The sequence below is a fragment of the Bombus huntii genome, chromosome 7 (assembly GCF_024542735.1).
Source record: "Bombus huntii isolate Logan2020A chromosome 7, iyBomHunt1.1, whole genome shotgun sequence".
Lineage (NCBI taxonomy): Eukaryota > Metazoa > Arthropoda > Insecta > Hymenoptera > Apidae > Bombus > Bombus huntii.
The window spans coordinates 12,528,257-12,542,529 of record NC_066244.1 but is presented as its reverse complement, the minus strand read 5'-3'; the positions used below and the strand labels follow the sequence as shown (position 1 = coordinate 12,542,529).

General features: G+C 35.8%; 1 pseudogene; it reads right to left on the bottom strand.

Annotated features, from left to right (window-relative positions):
* LOC126867330 (venom serine protease Bi-VSP-like) overlaps positions 1-12,183 on the bottom strand; it is a 66,535-nt pseudogene extending 54,352 nt beyond the window's left edge.
* Positions 12,184-14,273: the final 2,090 nt, after the last annotated feature.

The window sequence follows — 14,273 nt, the reverse complement described above, 5'->3', positions numbered from 1 at the left end:
TAGGATGTACGAACCATGAAATTCTAACGCGAGCAATTGAACGCGCAAATAGAGGTCCTCTAGCATCCAGCACGTAATTCCTGTTATTTGTCACCGAGATGATCTCGTGTCCTTAGACACACCCCATTATAGTTTTCCTCTGTGGCATCATCGGGACGGGACGGGCATTCTTTTACGCGCTCCCGTCGACCAAAGAGTAACGTCTTTACGCTCAGCAATTATTTTTACGAGTCAGACTTAGATTCAGCGAGAACGCCCATCTGTCATCCCGTTGGCCGCGGTTTCGTTATTGAACCGGAGACCACTGTCACTAGTGTCGCGGACGTCTCACCGCCGTGGTAGATTGTCAAACCTGTGTTATTCATATGTGGCGGCACGGTCCACGGAACTTTTCAACGGCTCCGGATGCAAAGCGCGACGCCGCCAAAGCGCAACACCGACGTGCCCAATGTACCATCGATATCTTTACACTCTTTCCGCCGAATTCTCGGAAGAGCATACACGTGTCAGCACTGGCGGCACATCTAATGAATGCACGCTAGTGGGGGATATCGTTGGGCTACGAAGGGAAGAATCTGCGCGATCCGAAACAAAAGGGCAGACAGTCTGCCTTACGCCATTAAATGTGTAACTCCTCGGTACTATTTGTATAGCAATGCGTCGAATGATCTCTCGGTGTTTATCGTTATTTGTTAGTTGTTACCAGTTGTCTGTTAAGTGTAATTGTTAATTGTTAATTGTTAACTCTGATTGTTGATTAGTTCTAATTAAACTATTGTTCGTTAAAAACACCAAGAGTAGTTCCTTACGCACCTATCACCATACCACCTCACATACCTGTGTCAATAAATCGTATCTTCGTTACACCGCAACGATGGCTACCTTCAATGAAGACTCCTCAAACACCGACAACCCTATCCCCAATGTCATTCCGACATATATATCCACCGAAAATGTGCTCTTGTAGACAAACGCTCGATTCGCGTCATAGCTTTTAAAGCTTGTCGCATCTCAATCCGTTGGAAAAAGTTTTTCCTGCAGCATATTTTATTTTTACGAACCAACAAGGTCTTTGTTTATTTCCTTCTTTTTTTTGCTCCAATTTCCCCATTGTTTTTTCAAGGATAGTATTTCAGAGCCACTAGTCAAGTTTATTGTAACAATAAACGTACGTTTCGGAAACATTTTGTGCTGTGAAACAGAATACACTAAAGTTTGAAGGTCACATCGATTTTCGAAAGTTTATAAATGGAGGTGTATGACAGTATCACCAGCTGTTGCTGTCCAAGTAACTCCAACATCGAAATACTACAACGATTCCAATCGAAAACGCTAAGAGCCTTAATAGACGCACCTTGGTATGTTACCAACGAAACCATCCATCGCGACCTCAAGATACCTACAGTCAAAGAGGAAATAGCAAAATATAGCGACAGATATAGCAAAAGAGTTAACAAACACCGAAACCCCCTAATCGCTGGACTACTCGATACGACGGACCAGATTCGCAGGCTGAAGAGGCACTACCCGCTAGACCTAAACGTTAGATTCATTTAGTTATCCAAATTAAGCATATGCACTTACTTATAATACTTATAAATTATACCTATCTATAATAAGTATTAACTTATTGTAAATAAACAGCCATGTCACTGCGCCACGTCAGAAAAATTACTGAAAATTCTCAACGCGAGAATTGATTGTAATTTCAACAAATAAATAAAAAAAAAGTACCTTTGTAATATCGTAGAATAGCTTTGATTGGAGATCGGCTGAAAATAGAAAAACCGTGTACGTCGTGTTTCTGTGGTTCGTTTACATTTAAGAGTGTCTACGTGACTAAGTAGTTGGTAGTTCTTACATAGGTATGAAGGAAACAGTAGACAACGTTAGAAGAAGGACGGTTTCGCTATCCAAGGCGAATCGAAAAGTGTGCGTGTTGCGAGAATCAGAGTTGATCGAGACGTCGAAGCATAGAGTCGTTAGAATTGAGTTGCGAGTGTTGTCGAGTGTTAGAATTGCTAGTGAGAGAGAGAGAGAGAGAGTTACCAAATAGTTGTCAAGTTATTTGTTGTAAATACGAGCGTTGCATGTAGTTTTCCTGTTAATCAAACATCGTTTCTCTGTCTAACTAATATCTGTATTTTCAATCCATTATTAATATATTCCGATACTACACCTTCCATAAATCTCATAGATTTCCTAGTAAAGGTCCTTCAAACCAAACAAACGTCTATTTCCGAAGAATTTCTAAAGACTATTGTCTACCACGGCTGGACAAGGGAAAGTTAGTTTTTCTCACGTACGCTGCAACTTTCCTCCCACTAACCACCTTCTCTCGAGGGCGGTTAAGACCCTTCGTTTAACCAATTAACAACGAAGCCTATTCCCTCACTCTCCTAACTAAAATCGTCACCAACAAATCCGATGGTCCCGTGCGCTAGACACACCCATCCTTAGCTTTCCTCCGAGACAGCATCGTCTCCCAAGACAGTACTGATTTTACATCCTTCGAACGGTCAACATCTTTTTAACCGGGTATACACACCCGTAGATCAGTCACTCACTCATCTCGTACATACGCACCAGCGTAACTGCCTTCGTTATAAGTTGTTGGAATAAACGGTGAAATATAACTTACTCTACTGTGTCATATTCATTTAACCACCTCTGTTATCTTAACCGAAACTGGGGAGCGACTACTTCGCGGCGTCGATTCACCGAATCGTAGCGAGAAGTACGTATCGTAGTTTATGATTTGCAACAGAATCCCTGCATCAACGCATGTTCGCGAAACATACAACTTCACGCACCAAATGTCGATTACAGTCAATCGACACTAATAATCAATAATTTGTCTGCGAGATGCTCCTCTGGAAGTTTTAACTATATATATTCCGGTTTTAACTATATATATTTAACTATATATATTAACTATATATTTTCCCTAGGAACAGTAAGATTTTAACGATACAACTTTATCAAGAGATCTTAATGTCATAAACGGTATCGAAACTTCGTAATTAATATTGTTAAGGAAGAAAATATTGGTAATCTCCTCGAACGACGAGCGCTTGATATTCACAATTAGAACTCGATATCTTAGCTTCTTATAATATCCTAATAAAATGTTATTTATCGATTACAATTGTCCTGTCGTATTTTATTGTGTTTACTTTATAAATGTGAACTTTATTCAAAAAGAGTTCATCGATGATTATCCATTACAGGTTGTTAATAAACCTGAATCATGCACAAAGGAATTGCCGTTAATAACTTAAGATTCTCTGCCCGTCGTACAGGGTATATATAGTAATTATTCTCGACGATCGTAACGTTTAAGTCCAATTCGAGCTTATAGTCCCATGCGAGTTAAACAACGACAATAGTTTGAATTTCTATTTGTTCGTTTGTCGTCTGTTTATACCCGGAGCACCTGCTGTAAACCAATAAAAAATTTATTAGATCTATAAATAACACATATAAAACTTATTAATTTATAATTAATATAAAATAGGAGAGCACGAAACTTCCTATTTTATGGATATGTTAAATCTTTGTAAAAAATACCATATCATTAGTATCATTTTAATCGTTCTAAAGGATTTAGCCGCACAAAGCTGGGACCCTTGGAAGAATCGATATTCACGCGTGACAAATTGAAATTGTACAAAGGTTCCGGTACGAACATCACAAGTGTCGATACCAGGGGCACAGGCACATGTTCTGGGTTTATTATATATTTATAAAGGGCTGACGATTTAGTGGATGGTCCGGGTAAATTTAAATTGTAAATTAACGCATTGCTGGTTTCAAATAAAAGCCTGGATAAGAGCGGATATGGTATGAGAGTCTGTCGTGGAAAGGGGAACAGGCCGCTTTTATTTGTAAAGTTTGAATCTCCTCGATATTGAAGATGTTGAAGCTGCAAATATGTATTTCATTTTAATCCATTCGAGACCGAGATTTAATTGTAAGACTTCTCCCGATGGAAAAATATTTACTGGTCTGGAATCGTGCATCGCTAATTAGTAAAAAAGTTATAAGCAAGAAAGCAATTTTACTACCGGATTGGTATTTCTATTTTATTGGAGATTAATTAACCTGAGTAAACCAACAAAAACTTATCGAAAATCAATCGAAATTAAATCACCTTTTCAAACAGGCTATAAATAGCCAACTAATATTTGCAGTAATAAACTTCACTTTCGAATAAAGTATACGCTCTATAAATTGTAAATTGATAATTTCGTTATTATATCATTTTTCTTAGTCTAAACTGAATTCAGTGAAAAGAGCTTTCAATTGAATTACACACTTCATTAGTTTATGAATTATATTCGTTACCATACGTACAAAAGAAGGTTGACTGGTTTAAAAATTCAAAGGGTAGAACCTCCAAGCTCACGATTGGAAACAGATTCAGTTCAATGGTTTAATTTGCCATTTAATTGAATTCTCTGGCAATTTCAGCGAACTGTGGGCTTTAGAAGTGTCCAGCATTCAAAGGCAAGACCTCCTCCATTTTTCTCTTTCTTTCAGTTCCAACCTCAAGTAATTGACCTGTTAATTCGACGCTATATTTACATGCTCGCAAGGGATTCAGACGACTTCATTGCGTTAAATTCGCAATTTAGCAAACACGAATGTCTCAATCAATTTGTAGTTCGAAACAAATAAAAGATAATCAATTTTTCAAAATAACAATCGATATGTTCAATGCATTTGTCGATGCATTTGATCGTTATGTTCATTTAGCATTTTTATAATAAAAGCGTAGAACACATGTACATACATATAATATTCCATGAAATGATTTATACAGACTATGAGTCTCGTTTTATCATATTATAAAAGAATGAATTTTTCCCAATAAATGTAACTTCATACAAAATCTCGTTTAAAAAATTCAGTTTTTATTCTCATCAAATTAATTTAATATCGGAATATGTCATTTTAGTCGTTATAAAAATTTTATGTCAAAAAGCGTTCACAGATACATATATAAATAAATGTCCAATCCTATGCATTTATTTAAGCTGAAATCTGAACTTAAATATTTATTAACAATATTCTGACGAATATGTAATGAAAGATAAAAGCAGCTTTATTTTTTTTATAGGATGGCTCATGCTTTTTATTCATTTTATGTTTTTCGTTGTCGGCGCGTAACTACCTCTCAGCCGCATGAATGCCAGGTTTCACTACTCAGAAGCGAAGAAGCAAATATACGTTACCTTGCATGGAAAGACGTTAGATACACATAAAAGTAATAACGTAGCTATTTACACATGGGGAATATTTATTTTTGTATGAAATATTTTTGCTTCTGAATTCTCATTATAAATGTACGTCCATTTACGGTTAAGAAAATATTATTAGAGAAATATTAAAACGAGACGCTAAAAGAACATTTTAATAAAGTACAAATGATTATTTGTTCTTTATTAAATTGCACTGCTGTAACTCTAATTTTACTAAATTCAAAATGAATCATTTATAAACTAAACCGGAATATAAAATTTTATTCCGCAAAAATCATAAAGTTAAAAGTTAGGAACGAATAACAAATGAATAACCTAGTTTCATTAAAAGGCACGTGTACGCCAATCCGCGTAATAACTTTGACACTCCAATTATTATAAAATATGTATCCTTAAGGGATTTTTTTGCGCGAATGCAATATACTTTTCATACGTGCAACTGAATAAATGGGACGTGATTTTCAATATTTCTTTCTGTAGAATTTATAACAAAGTAACTTTTTCACAAATGTTTTCGCTAACATTTTTACAACGTAAATGTCTTCTTTTGTAATTAATAATTTCAACATTTCTCTGAACAGTTTCGTTGCGATAGAAAAAATATACAAAGCTTATGACGTGCTTGTTTAAAAATATTTATACGGAACAAGACTTTGAATTTGTCAGACCAATCGTCCTAACGAACGAATAAATTAAACGACTCGTAACAAAAAATTATTCCTGTCCATGTTTCTCTTTGTAAAAGTAATTCAAGGCAAGTTAGATGAATCGCTGTGTACCGTATTCGCGTAGCATGTGCTTTAACGACCAGCGTGCAAGCGTTAACGGTGTGCTTTAGTTTCTCTCTGGTTGTGTTAAGTGTTTAAGTAATGAGCATATACTCACTACGGGCGGTTTGCATGAGATCACCTGGCACCACTTCGGCTTCGAATGATAGCAGATGCAGAGACTGCAAACCGCAGGTCCCGGCACAAGCATAAGACCATGTCGAATGGTTTCTCCTTGAAAGTCAGTACAGTTGTCGTCTATAGCATCTGAAAACGATTCTCAGCTTGAATATCTTTGCCATTCGACGGTCGTACGCGCAGTTACGTTAACCGTTTCAACGCCACTCAGCGTGATCATGTTGTACGCGTAGTGTGGTGAACTGTGTCGCGATGTTTAGTTACGATTGTCAATTCACAACGCGCTCGGTTCCGAACATAGCTTGTCGCTAGTCATATCAGAGTTTCCTCTCGTAATTACTTTTCTTTCAAATAATCGTAAACCAAATAAAGAAAAAACTAATGTATAAATTACCTCTTGAATTGGAAAACCAATTACAGAACGTCACACAAACAAAAGGTAAAGCACGAATATTTGGCAACCTTTTGACTCTTTAGTGTAACGTTTCTGATATAGCTGATGAAGTGAAGCGTGAACGCGTTGAACGGTATGTTCCGGCAAAAAAAAAGAGCAGTGCAATCGAGTTGATCGGCACTTCTCGTAAATAAATAAACGAAGCGCTATTGCGCTTCATGGTACAATCCGATACGGATTTTTAAAACATCCCTGATACTGAAACGGCTAATAGCGTTACGAAAACGATCGTGCCAGGAAATTTTTGTTCAACGGATCCGTATTGCGGCTGCCACGATGCTTCTACGTAGCATTGATGCTTCATCGATGAAGCACGATTGAAATTGGATATTCGATTTCTTACTGGGGAGAGAGTTTTCATATCGTGTTTACTGTTTCACTTCGCAAGTGTGCTTTACAGTATACGTTAGAACTTGAAATCGAGCTATTTGAGTTAAAGTCGCTTGAAGCTTGAAATGACGTTTAAAGGATATAAGAATAATAGAAGGCTAAAATTCAAAAGTGTATATACGTACATATACATTTCAATAAAAATAGCAGATAATCTCAAGTAAAAAAAGTAGATTCGCGCTAGTAAAATAGTTTCAAAATACTTGTGAAAAGTCAAACGACTTGACTAATTAAAAATGGATGTAAGAGCTTAAAGGACAAAGGCGTATAAGAGTATCAATTAAGTAACAAATTCACAGTGACAAAGAGGTTTCCAGTCGATCGAGTTCAAATAAATCGGCTAATTTGAACGAAACTTTAGATGCACGAGAAGCGACACTCGTCCTCAAGGACTACGAAAGTTCTACTGGGATGAATGAAAACTTTTGTCTGACCCGGTGTGTTTACACAAGATGCGCGAATCTCGAGTACAGCTTGCATTAATTAAAGTAATTGGTTGGTTTGATTGGTTGACCAATCCCTGGGGAAAGATTCTTTACGATTTGGAAACTCAAGAGAATATGGCAGTCACCGATATCAAAAAAAAAAAAAAAAAAAAAAAAAAAATTTCAACAAATAAATAAAAAAAAAAATCGATTTAGCCATCTTCCTCTGTATTTGTTGAATTTATTAGCAAGCATTACTTATTACTTCGTATGTTTCTTTTTTCTATCAGATCTAAAAGTTGTTGAGGAAGTAAGGGCTCAGATACCTACATTTTCTCAGAGACGTACAGATTTGTACGACACTGTCTGTAAGAAGGAGTAACTCTACACTAAAACAGAAAATGTTTTTTTATAATATTTCTACTACAATATCCTTTTTTTGTGAATTATTACTAATTTCTTATCATTTGTACTAAATGAATGACTCAATTAAGAAAACCAAAACGTTATAAATAATAATCTGTATATCTTGTGTATCAACATGTAATTGGATATTATAATAATATAGGAATGCTATAATAATATAGGATAATAATATAGGAGAATAATAATATAGAAAAAAATACATGCTTTTAAACACCTTTAATATCGATCACATAAATTGTTATAATTCACAATGATTACGCATACATAAAAGACCCTTTGATAGTAAAATTTACGATCAAAAGGTAATTACGTATCGTTTAACAACATTTAATTTATAACACCTTTTAAACATTTAGACAGATTAACACATAACACTTCTTATATATAAACATCAATTCGAAGTTATCAGCTTGGAGAAATTGGTCGATTAATACCTGTAGATTGTCTGTCTCGATGAAAGACTTAAAGAGAGCAAAAACATGATAATGCCGCTAATATAATATTCCTTCTTTCTTGTATCTGTCTGCCTCTCAGGTCGTTTTACTAATTACAATAAGTAATTTCGACTTCTTTGCGCTCTCTTTTAACGCATTCGAGACCGAAAGAAATTCATATCAGTCAGTAGGCAAGGGTATAATATACATATTTTATATATAACTTATGTAGTAATGTATATATCATGTTAATTTCATATTTTTTTCAATATAGAATTATTATATATATATATATATATATATATATATATATATATATATATATATATATATATATAACTGTACATAATACATTATAGAATAACATAGTATATAATTTTATATTTTAAAAATATGAAGCATACTATTTAAGATTGTCATCGATTTAAAATCAAAGTATGAAAAGGATACCCTGGAGAGAGTAAAACACAGAATCATTCTAACTAAACATTCAGATCGTACCGACACCTAGGTATCGTCTTACAATTAAATCTCGGTCTCGAATGGATTAAAATGAAATACATACTTGCAGCTTCAACATCTTCAATATCGAGGAGATTCAAACTTTACAAATAAATGTAAATTGCGATGTAAAACAAAGCGATGTAAAAAGGGAAAAGGGAGGAAAGAAGGAACAGGGAAGCAAAGAGAAGAAACGAATTTTTCATTTTCTCGAAAGTGGATCAAGTTTCAGGCTGCTCGCCAAAGAGTCTGTAGCTAACGAGACAAGATTAGACAAACCACGCTTTAAAATTGTCACAGAACTATAATAATCCTCGAAATCAATACGATTCGTCGATCCATCGCCTGATTAAAAAATGAGATAGGATGAAGCTCACTAGTCGGCCTTTCAACTTTCAATAGCGCTTACGGCTCGTATACTCTAGTTTGAATGCTACAATGTAAGCCAAGTCAGCTGTAACTAGCGTTCGCGTGATTGTCGCTATCTATTATTCACGCGTTACACGTTCACCAGACAAACGCGTCTACCGGTTGACATTGTTTTCTGTCCTGAGTTTCAAAGCAATTATGTTGCTTCGTGTAATCAAATCTCGCCAAACTAACGATAAGTTCTTGTTTGATCTTACACAGTTATTAAAACTATACAAGTTAAACCAATCTAGCCTAAACAAGTAATGTCGTTATATATTCTTTTTTAAATCTATATATTGTTTAATAAATCGTGGTTAGGATATAGTAGCTGACAAAAATATTCGGACAAATATATTTGTAGAAACATTTTAGGAGTGTATTATGCATAGTGGCACTATTTAATACTGTACTGTGACTATCATGGTCGTGTTGGTATTATTCGAAACTAATCTGAAAATCTGTATGGAATTTGTAAGATATTTAGTACGAGTACTGTGCATTACTGATATGTACACAACCGAGACGAGATAACGATCCATCGTTCATCGCTACGCGTTGCTAATAGCAACGTATAATGCATATATATCTCGCAGACCATAAAAGTACCCAATGGAACCACGTTTAATATTTGATAATAATGTCCCATTACAGTTTCGTCATTTTCAATTAATTAAACACGACCCTCTCTTTAAAAATTAGAAGACAAAATACGTAATACAAATCTACTCGAAATCTTTTAAACCTTACGGACGACTACTTATGGTCTTTAAAAGCAGCAGGGATTAACAGAATAGTAACTGCGGATTTTTCTCGGACCGCAGCATGCAATATGAAATACGATTATTAAAATGTACACTGGAAATCTCATATCCATAAGATACTCGTGCTTGTAGGACCTTGAAAATGAATTCTTAACTCAAATAGTCGACCGCGATACTCGAGAAATTTTGTGAAGCTGACGTCAATACCAATATGTACCGTCGTTGTGCTATTATTTCGTGATAAACCGTATTGATTGCACTTCCATTTCACGGAATTAATTTTTTGTGTGCGTGTGCAACTATAATTCATCGTAAAAGTCATTGATTTGTAGGCACCGAATTATCAGAAATCAATCACGTAAATCTTAAGAATCTTCTACTTGTACGCTTGATGGTTAACTAAGAGATGCCACTCAACGATGCTCATTTTTACGAAAATTTCGCAATGCTCCAACAATGATACTTCACGCTCGCGCTATCATACGTTAACAGTATGTCGTACCTCTCTGTATATAATATATACGCACTCGAGAGAGAGACTGACACATCGTTACTCTTTTTTCGGGAATCAATCTCTTCTTTGCCATATTCTAGCCACGGATGCTCCGTATTTTCCTACAAATGGAATTCCCTTCGTTGCCACGTTCCCGGAATCGAGCAAATATCTTAGGACGCAACTAATCAGAATATTCTAAGTTATGATTTACCATTATCAGATTTTTTACGTCAGAGGAAATGCCTGTGTCGTTGTCTAACTTAATAGTTACCATTCCATAATCACTCAAAGGAACAATGTTAAGATCGTATAAACCACGATATTCTATCTTACACAAAATTCAGGTCCTTTTATTCCAATCACATGACCATGATAATGTGACATCAATCGCATCTCAACCTACAACAGAGATAAGACATCGAGCTCCGACGTTCGAACACTTTTCCACATCATAACCTACACCAAGCCCCTCAGCATCCTCAAACCAAAAGGCATATAAGCCGAGACTTCAGCCAGCTCGGGCAGTTCTTGTTCTAGTTTCTGTTCTTGTGCAGCCCCTTTCTCTCCGGTTCAGTGTCATTCTGTTCTTGTAAGTGCTAAATTTATAATAAAGTTCGATAAAAGAAAATTAATAGTTGGGTTACGACTCAGCCTTCTTTTCTCTTACAATCCAAGTGTCAATTTTACGTTACAATAATCTTCAATGTAGCTCCTCAATATATAATATTCCAAAATTTATTGGATGTATAGGATGTACGAACCATGAAATTCTAACGCGAGCAATTGAACGCGCAAATAGAGGTCCTCTAGCATCCAGCACGTAATTCCTGTTATTTGTCACCGAGATTCAACAGTTCGATTCATCACGATGCTGCGTACGTGAAAAATATGGAAAAACGAAGAAAACATCAGGCCAGAAACATTACAGTGTGCATTTCTTTCTTTTGTTTTTTCCTTTGAAACATATATGGCGTTAACGATATGTAAACAGGAATTCACTAACTGCCGATATTCTGTTTCATACTCTTCTAATTTTGTTTATATCAGATTCTCTATTATGATTAGACCGTGCATGTTTATATAAATTCGTAGCTTTATTTAACACTATTACAGAAATACAATTATGGAAATTGAACTTGAATAAAACTTTCTTTCATTCAATACAATTAAGTATCATAACTCATTTATTACGTTAATCCTTAACAATATAAAAAAAAACCTTATTTCCAATATCTTTGCACATTATATTCGATGCAATCTGTGTATTTCTACACTTTACATTTACTATAAATGTACAATCTATTTATAACTCATCACAATGGTTTAGTTTAAATTACACGTTCGTAGAATACACGACTTACACTTGTCACCAGAGGGCCATCGATATCAACATAGGGCTAGGCGATATTAATGCTTTCTCACTAGTGGTCACATTGATACTGTTTGTTTCGATAAATATAACTTCCAACACAAGTTTTTCTATCCCAGTGTCTAAGGCAAAGGTCTGCTAGGTCATAGCCTTACTGAAGAGTCCGAACTAGCAGATCTCGGACGAAAAACACTATTTCTCTCTTCTCCATCTCCTTTATTTGACTACCCTACTCGTCCGTCTTCCCTCTTGCAGTGCGTAAGGCAAGATGGAGTGACAGAAAGGGAAGAGGATGATTGTAGCGCCGGAAAATTGCCCATGGGAGTGTGACATCAATCACATCTCAACCTAAATCAGTGATAATACATCGACCTCCGACCTTCGGACACTTTTGGACACTTTTGGACACATCACCACCTTATCATCATAGCATACACCAAGGCTGTGACGCACCTCAGTCCACATCAGAGATAGGATATGGACCCCCGACCTTCGGACACTTTTCTACATCATAACCTACACCTAACTAACTCAACATCCTAAAACCAAAACGTATATAAACCGAGACTTCACCCAGCTCGGGCAGTTCTTGTTCCTCTTCTAGTTGCTGTACTCATACAACCCCTATTCTCCGGTTCGATGTTATTTTGTTTATACCCGCAAGAGAGGGTAGGAGATCCGACCGGCCTTGGATACAGTGTCCGGCCGTGGGAGGGAGGAATCCGTCTTCAATGTCTCTGCCATGTACATAGCTTTGTTTCCCCCTCCTTCCATTGTGTCTAAGGCATGAGCCTGCTAGGTAAGCCTTACTGATGAGTCCACTAGCAGGCTCTGGACGAAACACACTTTTTTTCTTCTTTTTCTCCGTCTTCCTTCATATATCCGTGATAATTGTAGGCTGCTGGCTGTAGATGTCGCTTGCCGGGGGTGAAGTACTGCTGTATTTTCTTCTTATTTAGATGTCGTGGAAGAAAATTCGGACTTTGGAAAAGTACGAGGCGCCGGGATTTGAACCCGGGATCCGAACGTTTGTACTCTATGGCGCTAACCACTGCGCTGCCGTCGTCCGACACTAGTTGGTTTCGAGTGGTGAGATTTGCGTTCTCGTGTGCCGCCACGAGAGGAAATCTCAGTGTGCTTTCTGAACGAAGAACGCGGATTCGTTGTTCACACTTTTCGTTAGGAAAATGAGGGTGCCCATTGATTATAGCCAACGTTAATGAATGAAGATAGGAGGAGGAAGCCTCCTACCAACGTGGCTCGTGGGTGACATTGTTTATTGGAAAAATAACTACCCGCTTTCTCCGTTATTTGTAAGAGTGCGCAATAAACCTAAGCATTGTTCTAAGGACCATCCATAAACCGAAAACACTTACAGGGTTAGAGATTCCTTCAAGCTATTAAGATTACGTCAAAGGATTCAGTTTATAGGATATAGTATGTAGTAGATCAGTATATAGTATAAAGTTTCAGACGGCGCACGGACCATCGTACGCGCCGTAACAGAGAGAGTTATAAGAATATACATAAAATGTAATTAAACATCGCAAAAGTAACTTAATTAGAAATGACTAGAATGTATGATGTATAATATAATGAATTCAAATTGTCTAAAAAATATTACAAATTTATAGAGATTTTACTATAAAATGTTTTTAACAGAAGCTGATACAGTTATATAGCATTTTCAAGCATTTACGAAGATTAATGTATGAATTTGAAATTAGCAATATTGAAGCGCGGTACTCGGAAAGACGAATGTACATGGATAATTGTATGCACTAATCGACGATACGGTTATAATTGCATGCTTGATAGAAAAATATCATGGTAAAATTGATATGATTTCATGGAAACGCGTCTAACTTGGTATCTCGAAAGTATCTTAAGCAAACTAATTAGCGTGCCTGTTATGTCTTTTAAAATGTAAATTAACATGTAACAAAGAAACCTTCATCAATTTGATTCGCTTCAAACTGCGCAAATAAGTAGTATAAATAATATTTGTGATAGATTGGCATCAATTCCATGTTTCCTTTAATATTTGCCTTTAAAAAGTCCAATTCGTTTCACGATTATACAAATTACTAAAAAAATGTCTATATTAGTAATTTATTTATTTTGCATTAATCGTGACATGTTAGTTGCATTATGTTATATGTAAACTACCACAAAGGAGAAATGATAATCTTTCCAATCTCTAGATTACTGGTTACTAAACATAAATATCCTATAAAATTTAATATATTTCTTTAATTTTTAATACATACATGAGTTAGTAGTTCTAAATTATGAATCATCCTACCTGTGATATTACACTTTTCCTTATAATATCATCACTCAAGTGAACAACATTAAGATCATGTAAACCATGTCATCCTATCTTACTGTGAAGATACTTAGTTATGTTATCTAACATTATAAAAATATCATCAAA